The sequence below is a fragment of the Chinchilla lanigera genome, unplaced genomic scaffold (genome assembly GCF_000276665.1).
Source record: "Chinchilla lanigera isolate Chin_1 unplaced genomic scaffold, ChiLan1.0 scaffold00008, whole genome shotgun sequence".
In the NCBI taxonomy this organism is placed as follows: Eukaryota; Metazoa; Chordata; class Mammalia; order Rodentia; family Chinchillidae; genus Chinchilla; species Chinchilla lanigera.
In genome coordinates this window covers 16,605,533-16,622,037 of record NW_004955409.1, presented here as the reverse complement: position 1 = coordinate 16,622,037, position 16,505 = coordinate 16,605,533, and the positions used below count along the sequence as shown (strand labels likewise).

At 39.5% G+C, this 16,505-nt stretch overlaps 1 pseudogene; it reads right to left on the bottom strand.

Moving 5' to 3' along the window:
* Window positions 1–2,901: 2,901 nt before the first annotated feature.
* On the bottom strand, window positions 2,902–5,550 carry LOC102003321 (annotated as a pseudogene).
* Window positions 5,551–16,505: the final 10,955 nt, after the last annotated feature.

Genomic DNA, 16,505 nt, shown 5'->3' with positions numbered 1-16,505 from the left:
TTGATAACCACCATCCAGGTTAATAAATAGAACTTTCCCAGTCAACACAGACCCTCCACATGCCCCATCCTCTTAACCTTGCCCACTAGACACACCAGTTTAGCTTGAGATTTCTATGTTGCCTAGGTTAACAGCTCCATCAGAGATGATCAGTTTTAAAGTTGGCATCAGCCTTAATTACTTTTCTCTTATTGCTGAGACAAAATACCTGATGCCCAGAATTAAGGAAGGAAAGATTCATTTTACTCATGGTTTGTGGAGGTTTCAGTCCATAATCAGTTCACTCCAAGGCAGGGTGGCATGGCAAAAGGGCAACAGTTCAGAGTGGCAGAAGACACCAAAAGCAGCAAGGGCAAATGGGGAGAAGAAAGCCTCTTTTCCTCCCTTATATTGTATGCAGGCTACCATCCCACACTATCTCTGTGCCCTCCTCTTGCACAGGCTCAGGATATTTACAAAGTGAGGACCCCGACCCCCAGGTGAGTCACTTAGTTAATGTTCTAAACTTCTCAAGTTGACACAATGTCTCAACCATAACAATCCACCCCTTTGTCAACTTGGCAACCAGATGTACTTCTTTAAAACAGTTTCCAGATACAAAGACATGCTTATTCTTATCATTTCACAACTTGAACATGATAACACAGGTTTAACAATCCTTAAGAAGTAGTTTTAAGTCTATCTACATTATATTACATTAGGACCATAACATTCTGCCCCTGAATCCACAAAGACTCATGCACATTCCTTTATGCAAAAGGCATTAAGTCCATCTCCAAGAGTTGCCAAAGTTCTAACAGTTTCAGCATTGTTGAAAAGTCCAAGTCCCAAGTCTCCTCCGTTATGTAAGGCAAACTCTGCAAGCCCCTGTACAAATGAAAAGCTCAACATTTCCAATATTTAATGACACAAGATAAACATTTCCATTCCAAATGTTAGAAATGGGGATATAAAGGAATGAGACCAAAGCAAGTTCACAGTCCAGCAGGGCAAACATAAGAGGCAATCTGTGGCAAGTTATGAACTCCAAAGGGCTTGAGTAGCTCCATCCCTATGGTATTTCCAGTTGTTGTAGCTCTCATGGCTTCTCTCTTGGGCTGGATTTGCTCCCTCCTTGCAGGTTTCCTGAGATGATCCATGTTCCCGGATTTTCCAAACTTCTGGTGTCTCCATTATACCTTTGGCTTAACCCTCACAGCTTCACACACTGCCTTCTCAGGAGTACACTACCTGCCCTCCCAGGCCTTCTGAAATCAGGGTGGGTGATTTCTTAATTTTCTTAATTTCCTCTTAATCCCACAATTCTTGCATTCTGCATGCACCTAAAACCAGTGCCACATAGATAACACCAAGGTCTGCTGCCAACTGGAGCAGTAGCCAGGCTTTCATCTCTCTTGGCTGTAGGTGTTGAGAGCCTAGATTGCTGGGCACTCTGAATCCAATTCTGATGAACAAATTTTTCTATGCTCCCACTATTCTAGAACATGGTGCTCTGTGGCTTTCTCCTCAAAGCAAAGTCACTTTTGCAGTTTTGCGACTTCAAAGTCACTTTTGCAGTTTGGTGGCTTGCTGTTTCTTGTGATACCTTCAGGCTATCTTTCCTATTCTCCTGTCCCTTCTCAGCAATTGAGATCTCCTCAGCTCTGTCTTTGCAGTCCACAGCTTCACTGGAGCTTCCTTTCTGGCTAGGCTCACAACATTTTAAACCATCCTGCTGGGCTCTTTCTCTTGATTCTCAACATAAATCTGGCTAAAAGCCTCCAACAATAGCCATGCCAACTCCTCAACATTTGACTGCCTTGAAATTTTTTCTGCCAGTTTAATTAGTCTGCCACCCTTAATTTCAGCCTCAGGCAAAGTCTCTGGACATGAGCAAAATACAGACAAACTTATTGCCTAGCCATAGTACACATCATCCGGAGTCCAACAAACAATGCAGTCCTTCTTCCTAGCAGAAACTTTCTGAGACAGGTCTTTACCTTCAGGATTGCTATCAACCTTCTGGTCTTTTGAGCTCTGATCAGAATCTCTCATACAGACCAGCCCAGGGAGTTCCAGCTCTACTGTTTCAGAAGACATCTCTGAACCTTTCCAAACTCTTTCCATAAGCCATTTCCAAAGGCTCTTGAACTACATGGTCAGGTATAGTCACAGAAATAATTCCACTTCTCTGGTACCAAATTCTGTCTTGGATACTTTTCTCTTGCTGCTGAGACAATATACCTAACACCCAAGATTAAGGAAGGAAAGGTCTATTTAGCTTACAGTGTGTGGAAGTTTCAGTCCATAATAAGCTGGCTCCTATGCAGGGTGGCATGGCACAGGGTCAACAGCTCAAGGTGGCAGAGGATACCAAAAGCAGCAAGAGCAAACGAGGAGAGGGGTGGGAGCAAGCATCTTTCCCTCTCTTATATTGTATGCAGGCTACCTGCCCACACTATCTCCGTGCCTTGTCAGGATGTTTACAAAGTGAGGTTTTCTTTCCCCGCTTTTGCTCTTGTTGCTTTTTCTGCCTTCCACTGCCATGAATGGTTGCATCTCAGCTGTGCCACCCTGCTTTAGTGCCAGCTGATTGTGGACTGAAACCTCTACAAACTGTGAGCTGAAAAAACCTTTCTCTTCTTAATTTTCAGTGTCAAATGTTTTGTCTCAGCCATGAGAAAAGGAACTAAGACAACCCCTTATTAGAATGAGCAAGCCAACTTGCCCAGGTAATTCTTACAGGGGAGAAAGAGCTGCGGAGAATGGGTCCTTCAGTGTTGCTCTGGCCTATGTCCTCACACCATGGTCACATCAACCACTGGTGCTGCAGGCCTGGAAGGTTGGGCCAGAACTGATGGCTGATGTCCACCTCGATGGCCTTGCCGTGGTACTCCCATCTGAGAGCCCACTCTTGCCACACTAGAGGTCATGGCTAGGCTCCAATGGCACCTCAAGCTGCCCCACAGAGACCAGGGGCCAAGAAGCACTTGGGGCACTGCTTTCAGGAGGGAAGATGACCAAGTTGGAGTTCTGGTCACTGTGGTGCTTCCTGTGGCATCTCAGAGAGTCATCCCTGACAAGGAGGTGCCACACATCTCACAGTAGAAGGCCCTCTGGGTCACTGTCTTGGACACATGGTGAAGTCCACTCTCTCTGGGTGCCTCCTTGCCCTGTGGGGCCTTGTTTCCATCTTGAAATGTCCTTATGCACCTTGTCAATGTGCTCAGCCAAGCTGCTGGGCCACTTCATGGGGAAGCTGTAGAAGTCATACTTGAAGGGGGCCTTGTAGTGGACCCAGCTGCACATGTGCAGGGCACCTGCTCCGGAGCAGGAATCGCTGCACTCAGAACACTTCTCCCGGTGGTTGGCCTGGTGCAGCAGGCTGTGCTCCAGGAGGTCAACCCTGTCCCAGCCCTGGAAGGCACAGTGCAGACACTTGAAGGTATGTTTGATGCAGAAGTGTGACTTGAGGTTGGCCTTCATGGTGCAGTGGAACTCACACCTGAATGGCTTCTCCCCCAAATGCACAATCATGTGTCTTTTCAAGTCTGAGCTGATTTTGAGCATGGCACTACAGAGCCAGCCCTGGAAGCGGGTGTCCTGGCTGTGGGAGCGCAGGTGCATGGGAGCTGAGTGGAGTTGCAGCTGGCACTTGTAGGGCTCCTCGCCCGAGTGGACCCTGGATCCATAGGTGCTTCTTGAAGCTGCTGTTGTCCACAGTGGTGTAGTCACACAGGTTACCCTTGTGTGACTTCACACTTGTGTTGTACCACATGTGCAAGGTCAGGTTGTCTTTCCTGCTGAAGCACTTGTAGCGGAACTCACACTTATATGGTTTGTCTCCTATGTGGATTTAAAGATGGAGGTCCAAGTCTTTCTTGCCCCAAACACTTTTAAATTGGCAACCTGGGTAGCAATAGCTGAACATCCTCTCTCCAAGAGTAGCCCCGTGTTCCCTTGACTCTGAGGGAAGAGTGGTGGTAGAGGCTTTCTGGGTGTCATTGCCTTCCATGGAGAGGCCACTTATTTTTGGTACATGGTTACCTTGCTTGGAAGCTGAAATTGCAGTGTGAAGTTTCACTTATTTTTTCAAGTATAATCACCAAGCTAAGTCCAACAATATGGTAAGTTTGAGCTTATTTCACCATCCATCACCAGCTCTTCAAAAATATCTTTAAAAATGGACCAGGCATCTGGACATGGTGGTACGTGCCTGTAACCCCAGCAAGTGGGAGGCCAAGACAGGAGGATCACAAGTTTGAGTCCAGCCTCTGTAACTGAGAGGCTGCCTTAAAATAAAAAAAGAGCTACAGATGTAGCTCAGAGTGAAAGCTCTGGGATTAATCCTCGGTAGTAGGAAAAAGAAAGGAAGAAAGGTATAAAGAAAGAAAGAGAGAAAGAAAGAAAGAAAGCCAGCAATGACAGCACTTTCTTGAAATCCCAGCTACTTTGGAGGATGAGGCAAGAGGATCTTGAGTTGGACTGTACACTGGGCAGGCAACTTAGTGAGACCCTATTCCTGGGTTTACTCTCCCATGCTGCAAGTAAGTAAATAGAAATGAAAGTCATGTACGTTCTAACTAGTGTTTCAAAAGTCCTTTAACAACCAGTTTCCCAGCTTCCCCACCACCTGTGGGGCCCCCTCCATGACCTCCCAAGCGTGTGGGCTGCAGCTCCCCCAAGCTGAGATGCTGGGGTTTGGCCCGCTTGTGCCACAACATGGCAAGAGGACCAGGCTCCCAGCTGGTCCCTGTGAGGAGCTGAACCTGCCATTTTAAATCATCAAACTGTGATTAAACCATTGTGCAAGTAACTTTGCCTCAATTTGAAACGTGAGCCAAAGTGGCTTTGTGATGCTTAGCCAACAGGTACTCCTCTAGCTCACCTGTTTTGGAGAAAATTCACAGATTGGTTACATAAAAAATGCACAATTTATAACATAAACTGAGCTTTCTGTGCTATTGAGAAATTCTTTTATGACTCCTTAGTCATCTCTTTTTCTTGACAGCAGCTATTAAAAGTGGTTTCTTTATTCTCTTTAAACTTAAAACCTCTGCACTTTCTTCATCGCTGTTTCTTTAAAAATATATTTATTGCTGGATAGGTCACACATACCTGTGGTCCCAGCTACCTGGAGGGTAGAGGCAGCAGAGATTGCAAGTTCAAGGCCAACCAGGGCAACTTATCAAGACCCAGTGTTGAAATAAAACAAAATATTTGAGGAACAAAGTTAATGTACCCTGGGTTCTATCCTTACTACTGAAAGAAGTTACTTTTTTGTCTGATACATAAAAATATAAAATGTTACATATTTTGTGGTACCATGTAATGTTTCAATTCAGTAGTGTTTAAATTGGTATAAATATACACATCTCACACTTGTGGTAAAAGTATTCCAGATCCTTTCTTCTACTTTTGAAGTATACAATACATTAGCATTGTCTATACTCACCTTACTGTGCAAATAGCAGCTGAACTCATTGTTTATGTACAATTTAGTATCCACTGGTCAACTTCTGTCCATCTTTCTCTTACCTGCTGTTCTTCCCAGGCTCTTGTAATCACCATTGTACTTTTAACTTCTATGAGATTAACTTTTTTATATTCCACATACAAATGAGATCACGCTGTTATTGTCTTTCTGGGCCCTGTTTATTTCACTTCACATAATGATCTCCACCTTCATTGATGTTGTTGCAAATGCCAGGATTTCATTTGATTTGTGGCTCAACAGTATCCCATTATGTACACATGGCCACCTTTTCTTTTCTTTATCCATTCATCAGTGGATGGACGATCATTTCCATTTCTTGGCTGGTAGGAAGAAAGCTGCAGTAAACATGGCAGTGCAAATGTTTCTTTGTGATACTTAGTTTCTTTGGATATTTATCCAGTAGTAAGATTGCCAAATTATATGGTAATTCAGTTTTTAATTCTTTAAGGAACCTCTATATTCTTCTCCCCTTTCTACACTTGTTATATTGTCTTTTTGATAATAATTATTTTTACTGGAGTGAATTGATATCTCATTGTTTTGAATTGCATTTCCCTGATGATTAGTGAGGCTGACCATTTTTTCATGTACTTATTTTATGTCTTCTTTTGAGAACTGCCTATTTAGGTTTATTACTTATTTTAAAATCAAGTTGTTTATTTTTTTTGCTGTTGAGTTCATGGAGCTCCTTATATGTTACGGGTATTTACACCTTGTCTAATTATAGTTTACTATTTTTTCCCCATTCTGTGGCTTGGTTCTTTACTCTATTGGTTGTTTCCTTTGTTGTGTAGAAGCTTTTTAGTTTAATATAATCTCACTTGTTTTATTTATTGTTTGTATTTTTTTTACTTTTTTACCTGTTCTTTTGGGTTATTCTCCAAAAAATACTAGTACGTTTTCAAAGTTCTGACGCGTATTGCTTATGTCTTCTTCCAGTAGTTTCATGACTTACATTAAGTATTTGATTCATTTTGAGTCGATTTTGTAACAAGTGAGAGACAGGGGTACACCTTTTCTCTTTCTTCTTCACCTGGATATACAATTTTCCTAGCACTATATATTGCAAAGACTGTCCTATCTCCACTAAGCACTCTTAGCACCTTTGTTGAAAGCCAGTTGGCTGCTCTGTATATGTGTACTTCTAGTCACTCTACCCTGTTTGATCTACATGGCTGGTTTTATGTCAGTACTGTGCTGTTTGATGATTATAGTGTATTTTAAAGTCAGGTAGTGTAATGGCTCCTGCTTTGTTTCTTTTGCTCAAGATTGCTTTGGCTATTCAGGAATTTTGTTTATACACAAATTTTAGGATTGTTTTTCCCAGTTCTGTGAAGAATGTCATTGGTATTTTTTTGACAGAGGTTGCATTGAATCTATAGATCTTTTGTGAAGTATGATTATTATAATAATATTTATTTTTAAATTTATGAACAGGGGATGTCCTTTCATGTTTGGGTTCCTTTTCATTTGCTATTATTATAGGCAGCCGAGTCAGGTAGAAATTAATAGTCAGTCAGACAAGGAGGAACAGGCCCTTGAGGAAATCACGGCAAAAGAGAATATATCAAAACTAGTTGGAAGTGAATCTGAAGAAGGCAAGACCTCAAGATAAAGACATAATGGCCAGACTTGTGCACTTCCCTAAGGGATGAATGGAAACTTAAGATTATAATCTAATTGGTACCACTTTGTCCATTAAATACAGGTTTGTATCAGGCACCCAAATGAATGACAACTATAGCTGGTCCCATCCCTTCCCCCAAATGTTCCTGGTTTAGAAGACATGGCTTAGCCAAGGGCAATGATATCAACCATAAACCCTTGTTACGAGCCCTGCTTCTCTGTTGAATCAATATTAGCTAAGTGGCTGTACTTGTAATCTTACTAGTTGATTATAGTTTGACCCATGTTGTACCCACTTTATAATTTTGCTCTATAAACCATTCTTGGAGAAATGATCTCAGTGGCAAGCCATCGAGACCCCTCCTGTCTCTCAGAAGCTAATTCTGTTGATACAAGGGAATAAATAACTCCCAACTTGCTAGAAATCAGATATCAACAGTTTATGTTTTCATTGTAGAGATCTTTCATTTTGGAGGGATTAATTTATTCTTACTTTTTTTTTTTTTTTAGCTATTGTAAATGGGATTGCTTCCTTGATGTCGATTCCAGGTAATTGACAACTGGCATAGAGGAGCACTACTGACTTCTGTATGTTGATTTTGTGTCCTGAAACTTTGCTGGTTATATTTATTATTTCTAATAGTTTTTTGGTAGTATTTGGGAATTTATTATGTATAAAATCACGTGATCTGCAAGCAGTGACAATTTGCCTTCAGCTTTTCCATTTTTTTATTTTAAAAATAAAAGGAGGAAAACATTAACAGACAGACAACCGTTTACAAAATAGCAAAAGAACAGTACAGACAATACAGAGTTACAAACAAAGTGGTAGGAAATTAATAGTGCTTGTTGGATTACATATTAATATCTTCAAAGTGGTTTCTCATGAAAACAAATAGAGACATGCAATACTGATCAATCAAGGACTCATTAACACTTTCTTTCAGCAAAGAAATAGAAGACAGTAGATCAACTATGTTAACTATCCTGTATATACATACATTTTTCCTTCTTTCCCTTTTCTTTTCCCACATCCCAGTTGCCCTTTACCCTTGAGCATTTTCCTTTCATTTCACAATGTCTATCATACTTCTGAGTTTAAGTTAACTCTTTCAGGTTGTACACTAGTGAGACAATGTGGTGCTTGCACATGCAGGTCTGATATATTTCACTTATGAGTATGGTCTCTAGTTGTGACCATTTACCTATAAATATTACTCAGCTATACAGCCTTTCCATTTTGGATATGCTTTATTATTTTATTTCTTAATTGCTCTGACCAGGCCTTCTCAGACAATGTTAAATAAGTGCAATAAAAGTGTGAGTCCTTGTTCCAGATCTTCAAGAATAAACAAAACATTTGACTTTTTTCCATTCAATGTTATGTCAGCTATTGGTTTATTTCATATGGTTTTTATTATGTTGAGGAACTATCTTTCTATGTCTCAAATTTTCAGAGTTTTTATCTTGAAGGGATGCTGAATTTTATCAAAAGACTTTTCTGCATCTATTAACATAGTCACATGCTTTTCGTCCTTTTTCTATTGTAGTGGACAATATTTATCTATACATACTAAATCAATCTCATTCTTGTTATGCAGATTTTCTGTTGCTCAGACTTTAAAATTTTCTCATGATCCAATGTAAATAAAGTGTATGTGTATAGGAATTTGTCCCTTTTTGTAGATTATGTTGAACATTTTTTCATATGTTTATTTCCTGTTTATACTTCTTCATCTGAGAATTGTCTATTCATTTCAGATGCCCATTTTTGGATTGGGTCTTTAAATTTGAAGGGTCTAATATTTCTGAGTTCTTTATATATTCTAGGTAGTACTCCTTTGTCTGAGGGACAGATGGCAAAGTTTTTCCCCCACACTGTAGATTCTCTCTTCACCCTGTTCATGGTTTATTTCTCTTGTCTTTTGAAGGAGTTAGAGGGGAAAATAGAGAAATAGAAGAGGAAGAGATTAGATGCAAAGCTGGAGGACAAAGGAAGACTACACAAACTTTGGGAAACTGGTGAAGAAGACAGAAGGGAAAGAGAGAATGAGGAAATAAAAACAGGAACAGAACAACAAAGAGCTAGAAACCATTTCCATACTCACACAAAAGCAAGAACAACCATTCAAGAAAACAAGGAGAAAAAAATGCAAAGGAAAAAAATGTCTACTTTAGGGTGTGTCTCTGCTGTCACTGGTAGGCAAAGAGAGCTGACAGAGCCCAAATCCCTGTTGATTGATCCCCAAAAGCCAGCTGTAGAAGTACATTGGCATGGTGGATGATCTTAGCAACTTCATCTTCAGCACCCCTAAGTTTAGGCTGGTTCTCTGCCTGTGAAGCTGGGGCCCAAGTTGTTCAGCCCGTGATACTCCAGGTACCTCCTACTGACTTGAACTCAGATACCTGCACTTGGGTGTCTCCCACAGCTGTATTTCACTCTCATACAGGGAGCCCCTAGATGGAGCCAATCTTTAGCTGCTCTGATTTTTGAATTGGGGTTGCCCCTTTCCAACGGGGGCACTGACCAATCACCTGCTCCTGGGGATGCCTGAATTGAACTAGAATGAGGTCACCTGTTACTGCAGTTTGCAGCATCCCCTGTTCCAGTTCACTGGTGCATTTCTCCATAGAGGCCTCTGGGGTCACCCATAATCCCTGTGTTTTTGCGGGTTTGAGCCACCCCTCTTGTGCCATGAGCTAGGGCTCTGGGAGAAAGCACCATTTGCTACCTCTCTCAAGGTCCCTCTCTTCACTCTCCCTGCGGGCTCTGATTCTGGTGTCAGATACTTTCTGGGTCTTGGGGACCCACTTCCCTCCCTCTTCTCTTCTTTGTATTGCTATATTCCATCATCTGGACTCCAAATTTCAAAAGAGGCCATTTCTCTACTTGTTATCACTCTACCATCTTCAGAGAAATCACTTGATGTGATTTCAATTTTTCAAAATTTGTTCAGAACTGTTTTGTAGTTTGCCATGATTTATTGGGGAGAATACTCCATGTGCTCACAAGAAGAATGTATTCTGCAGTTGTTTGATGAAATGTTCCACAGATATCTGTAAGGTCCATTTGATCTAGAGTTCAATTTAACTCTGCTAACTTTGTTGATTTTTCTGTCTGAATGATGTGTCCTTTGCTGAAAGTGGGGTGTTAAATTCCTCTGCTATTACTGTATTGGACTCTAGATATTTACTTTAGGTATTTCAGTGGTCCATTATTGGGTATATCATCGTATAATGACTCTCCTTACTTTTCTGTCCTGGTTTTATTTAAATTCTATTTTATCTGATATCCTTATGACTATCCTTGCTTTCTTTTGGATTCCATTTCCATGGAATATTTTTTCCATGCCTTTACTTTCAGCCTATTTGTGCCCTTAGATGTGAAGTCTTGTAAGCAATATACAGTTGGGTAGTGTATTTAAATCCATTACTTTATTTCCTTTAGTTAGGGAATTTAATCTATTCACCTTTTCTAAATCTATCTATCTATCTATCTATCATCTATCTATCTATCTATCTATCTATCATCATCATCATCATCATCTATCTAATCTATCTGTCTATCAATCTATCTATCATCTATCTATCATCTGTCTATCTATCATCTATCTTCTTTCTTTCTTTCTTTCTTTCTTTCTTTCTTTCTTTCTTTCTTTCTTTCTTTCTTTCTTTCTTTCTTTGCTGGGTTGAATGGAATTTCTCACCTAGTTTTTAAAGGAATCTCCACACTGATTTGCACAGTGGTTGCACCAGTGCCTTCTCCCACCAACAGTAGAGAAGTGTTCCTTTCTCCCCATGGCTGCAGCAGCATTTGTTATGGGTTGATTTCTTGATGATAGCCATTCTTTCTGGGGTGAGAAGACATCTCAGTGTTGTTTTAATTTGCATTTCTGAAATGACTAATGATGTTGAACATTTTTTCATATATTTATTTGCCATTTTATTTCATCATCTGAGAAGTGTGTATGCATCTCAAATGCCCATTTTTGGATTGAGTCTTTGAATTTTGGGGTCCTGATTTTTAAAAATTCTTTATATGTCCTAGATATAAAGCCTTTTTCTGGAAATAGAATAGCTACCCCTGGTTTTTTCTGGTTTCCTCTCTTGTGGAGTATTGTTTTCCATCCTTTGACTTTCAGTGTGTCAATTTCCTTTCGAGTTAAAGGTGTTTCTTGTTGGAAACACTTTTACATTGTTGGACTATGTTTCTTTTTTTTATTTTAAAGAGTAAAAGGAGGATAACATAATAATGGGGGGAGGGCTTACCAAATTACAGAAAAAGTGGTAGGAAATTATCAATGGTTATTGTTTCACATATTGTTATCTACAAGATAGTTTCTCAGGAAAACAAATAGACAAATAATAGTGAGTTAGAGACAAAAGAGGTAGGAGATTATCAATAGTTGTTGTACTATACTTTGCTATCTTCAAAGTGGCTTCTAAAGAAAATAAATAGAGCTATACATGAGTGACCAATTGAATAATCATTAACTTTTCTCAATGGTTGTTGTAGGAAACACATAATGATAGACATGCATCCATTTACGAAATAGGATAGGAACAATACAAACATTACAGAGTTATGGATAGATTAGTAGGAAAATATCAATGGCTGCTGTAATACATGGTGGTATCTTAGAAGTGGTTTCTCAGGAAGACAGAGATATGCAAGAAGGATCTAACAAGTAGTTACAGCCTAAGGGTTGTCAAAAATCAAGTGAGCCGTCTGGGGTGAAAGCCATTTTTTGTAGCATTTTCTCTCCATCCTCCCATCACCATTGGGACCCCACAACCAGTTAGTGTCCTCTCCCCAACTGTCAGCACAGGCAGCAGGAATCCTGTTGTAGACTTCTCTGGAGCTCCACCATGGCCTGTACTGTCAGGGGAAGAATGGCTTCCAGGGAGTCTCCGCAGGTATTGTGCAAGGTCCTCCCAGTTTATAGCTTCAGAGAGGCTCATGACCCCAGCCCACAAGACCTCTGACTCCTCAAGCTTAGTCTGCATTCTCATGTTCTCCGAGTCCTTGTTCAGCAGCTGCTCCTCTGCTGACTCTGGACCTTTCTGGTTCTCAATGGCAGGAGGAAGAGTGGCCCGTTGTATGGCATGTATTCCCAGGGGTTTCACCATGTTTGAATGGTTCACACTCGTCCATGGGTGGGCATTCGCAGCTGGTGCATGGTGGGCCAATTGTGTCATTGTTTGTCTGTGTCATGGTAGTTCTCAACTGAGTGGCGCCGGGGGCCCTCCTTTCGAGAGCCTACAAGGCAGGAAGCGAGCCAGCCGGAAGATCGGCGCTCCCTGCCTGTGGCTCCCCCGGTGCCGGAGGCACTCCCTCTGGGTGCCTATGAGGCAGGACTGGACTTTGTTTCTTGATCCACTCTGCCAATCTTTCTTTTGATTGGTGAATTGAGGCCATTTACATTAATGATTATTACTGATATTGGCTTATCTTTGTCATATTATTTTCCTGCTGCTTGTTCCCTACTTTCCCCCTCTGTTTAATTCCTTGCCCTTCTTCATGATTCTTTTCTATTGTTGTTCTTGGAATTGTGGTCATTTTTATCTTTCTAGAATATCTTTCAGTATTTTCTATAGGTTGCTTTGGGCATGAATTTCTTCAGCTGTCCTTTGTCATGGAAATATCTTATTTCTCCATTAATTTTGAAAGATAGCTTTGCAGGGTACATCAATCTGGGTTGGAAGTTGTTTTCTTTCAGGACCTGAACTACTTCTCTGAAAGCTCTTCTTGACTTGATGATTTGTGTTCAGAAATCTGACATGATTCTGATGAGTTTTCTTCATAAGTGATCTGTTTTTTTTTTCTCTAACAGCTTCTAATATAGTCATTCCTCACTATATCACTGTTCATTTATTGTGGCTTCACTGTATCATGGGTTATTAAAAAATATCTAATTCTGAATCATGGTGTTTTCACTATATTATGAGATTTTGCAGTATGCAGGTATTTATATAATATTTACGATTTTCATTATTTTTGCCTAAAAATTTAAAACAATATGAAAATGTTAATTCAAACATATTAAAAGAATATTAAATCAAAATAAAATACAGTACCTGTTTCATCAGCAGATGAATACCATACTGTACACAATGGGATGCAGTATGCCACTACTGCTCACATACATTTGCCAATGTGGGATTGTTCATGGCACGTTACTGGCTGATGGAATGAAAGGAGACCAATCACAGCATTGTGTTCTGTATCCTGGGTGCTGATTAGCTGAATGACTATAGCATCGGTCTATTTGCTCTCCCACACTGTGCCCACATGTTTAGCATCTCTCCTTGCTCTTCTTGGCTGTGCATTCATCTCATCATAATCACCTTCTTCATCATCAGTACTGCACAACTATGTAATTCATGATCTTCATCATTTAAGTTGTAGTATACTTCACTGGTGAGTATGCACATAGAATTTTACATGTTGTTAAAATTACATAGGTTTAAGAGTGTAGAAAGTGTTTAAGAGCATATGAAGTGTTTATAAGAGTGTGGGAAAAGTTAATACAGGAGTGGGGAAAGCTTTATAGGAGTGTGGGATGGGATTATAAAGCCTTAAATATACGTACATAATAAAATAAATATAATGCCACTACTTCACAGATTTTCACCTATTGCAGGAGGTCTCTGGAACGTAACTCCTGTGATAGGTGAGGGATCACTATTCTATTCTTTTACTGAATTTCAGAGATCTTGATTATTTTCTGTTGGGTGTAGATTTATTTTGCTTATGGCTGATTGGAGTTCTGTATGCTTCAGTTACTGTATGTCAGATTCTTTTCCCATGGCTGGGAAATTTTCTGCTATACTTCTGCAAATAGACTTTATGTCATTCATGTTGACTTCTGCTCTTTTGTTGACATATATCAGTCATAAATTGTTTTTCTTTGTATCATCTTGCATTTGTTGAATTGTCATTTCTTGGTTCCTCGTTATTTTTAAGAGATCTTTCCTGTCATGATCGCTAGCTGGAATGCTGTCCTCAAGGTCTGAAAATCTATCTTCAGTTTTGTGCATGTGGTTTTGCCGGCTTTCAATGGAATTTTTAATATTCTGGATATCTCTTTGAATCTGTTTCATACATTCTAATTCTTGTATTGTTCATTCAAGGTTTTTATCATTTTTCTGTGTTCCTCTATTTTTTTATTTATATCTTTTTTGATATGCTGAGCAATTCTTTCATTGTGGTTGTCATTTCTTTTTTTCCTGGGAGATTATTTCTAATCTGATTTCTTCTATAGCTTGATGTGGTTTTTTCTTTACTTCACTTGCTATCATTTTAGAAAGTTCAGTTGTGTGACTTCCAACTTCTTCTATACTGATGTCTCCTGGATGTGTTCTGGGTGGAGTGGAGGTCTGAGATTTCATTTTGCTCCTTTGTTTTGTCACTGTCAAAGCTCCCGAGATTTCCCGGGACTCAGCATTGCTCAGGTGATGGCGGCCGGGGTGGAGAATAGAGTCTCCCTCTTCCTGGGTAGCTCACCAAAGCTCCCCAGGTTCTCAGGGACTCAGCATTGGTCCCGTGATGGTGGGGGTGGGGCAGAGTACAGAGTCTCACCCTTTCTGCGCAGCTCACTGAAACTCCTGAGGTTCCCCCGACATTTTCAGTTTTGATACTCCATTTTATATCTTTCCATTTTGCCTATTTCTCAACTTATTAATATAGTTATTATTATTTTCCATTATTTTTAGTTTTTATGGTAAAGATATGAAGGGTTTATTTACCATGTTTATAATAGTATAGCATTCTAAACTTATTAAGGTATAAATGCAATAAAGGTATTTTAAAAATATTACTGATAACTTTTTAAATCTGTTCTTACTAGTCATCTTGCAAGAGAAGACTTAATAGCATTTATGTGCCCAAAGGTAGTTAATTAAAGCATTATTCATTATTTTTCTAAATAGCAATTTGTTTAAAATGAGTTAAGGAAATAAGTATATCAACAATCAGAATGTCTACTTTTAATAAAAAAGTGAAAATGAGGCATCATCCTTCATTTTTTTTAGTAGATAACTGTTCTGGGGAAGAAAATCTTTTGAAAGATTGGAGATTGTCCAATTCAAATGAAGCAGTGTTCAGTCTGTTTAATTAAAAAAAACAGATGGATTATCTGGCCTGCTGACAGAGGCTTTGTGAGGATGACACTTCTTTTTACTCAAAAGGAAATGGAAAAAGAGACTACTTATTGAATAAATTTTGTATTTTTATCAACTTCCTCAGAGTCTGTTCTCAGCATGGTGCTGATTTTTAAAAAGATCAGATAGGAATCAAAGAGGATTAAGGGCAAGCCACCTAAGATATGGCAATAATCCTCTATACTTCATAGTTGACACAAAGTCTTAAGTGTGCCATTTAAGCGCTTCCTTTCAATTATACCATATTTATTTGTATATTTTCTTGTGTTTTTTATTGATGTTATTTCAAAACAACTTGTCTACTTTGACAGTACTCGTAGTATCAGAGAGCCACTTTTTCTGAAGTTGGTTCTCTATAAGAAAGCATGTTCTATTTTTCCCTAAGGCCTTTAGGATTTTTGTAGATTCCAACAAGCATGCTATTCATTCATTCATTCATTCATTCATTCATTCATTCAAATATACATTAATGTAATTCCTGCTCAAGTGAAATAATAGCCAAGAAGAGAGATAAACTTTAATCAAATCATAGAAATGAACTTAAACTTATAATCATCATAGTAAGTGCCTGAAATCACATGGGCTGGTTCCCTGAGTGTACAGACCTAAAGGATGAGTAAACATTGAGTAAATATGAAACATGAAGTGGTGGGAGTTATGGAGAGTGGCAGGAGGTAGGGGAAGAGAGTGTTCAAGATGAAGTGGGCATGTTGGGTAAAGAGCCTATGGTGGAGAGCACATGTAGAATTCAAGTTACACTGAAAGAATACCATTGTGGCTGGAGGAGAGAGAAGGCTGTATATTATAGGGAAATATGAGGGAGATGCAGCTTGGACTTAACCCAGCAGAATTTTTGAAGGGTATTAGTCTTTTAAGGATTAGTATTTTTAGTCCATTTGAAGATATTAGTCTCTATCTTAGCAGAAATGGAAAAGCACTGGAGTTTACTAAGCAGGAAGGCTGACATAGTAAGATTTGCATTTTGATGAAGTCACTGTCTGTAATTGGATAATGCCAGGAGAAGAACCATTCCTAGTGACTAATTAGGAATTCTTATGAAAGTACAAGTAAAGATGGTGTGAATTTGGACAATGTAGGCCAAGTTGTGTAGCTAATGCACTGCATAAAGGCTCCTAACTCTATTGCTCACAAGGCTTTGTCCATTCTGAGGAAGTATCTTGATAATGGATAAGAAATGTGTGCTAAGGACAAGGAAATGTGGAGAATGCCTCCTGAGTTA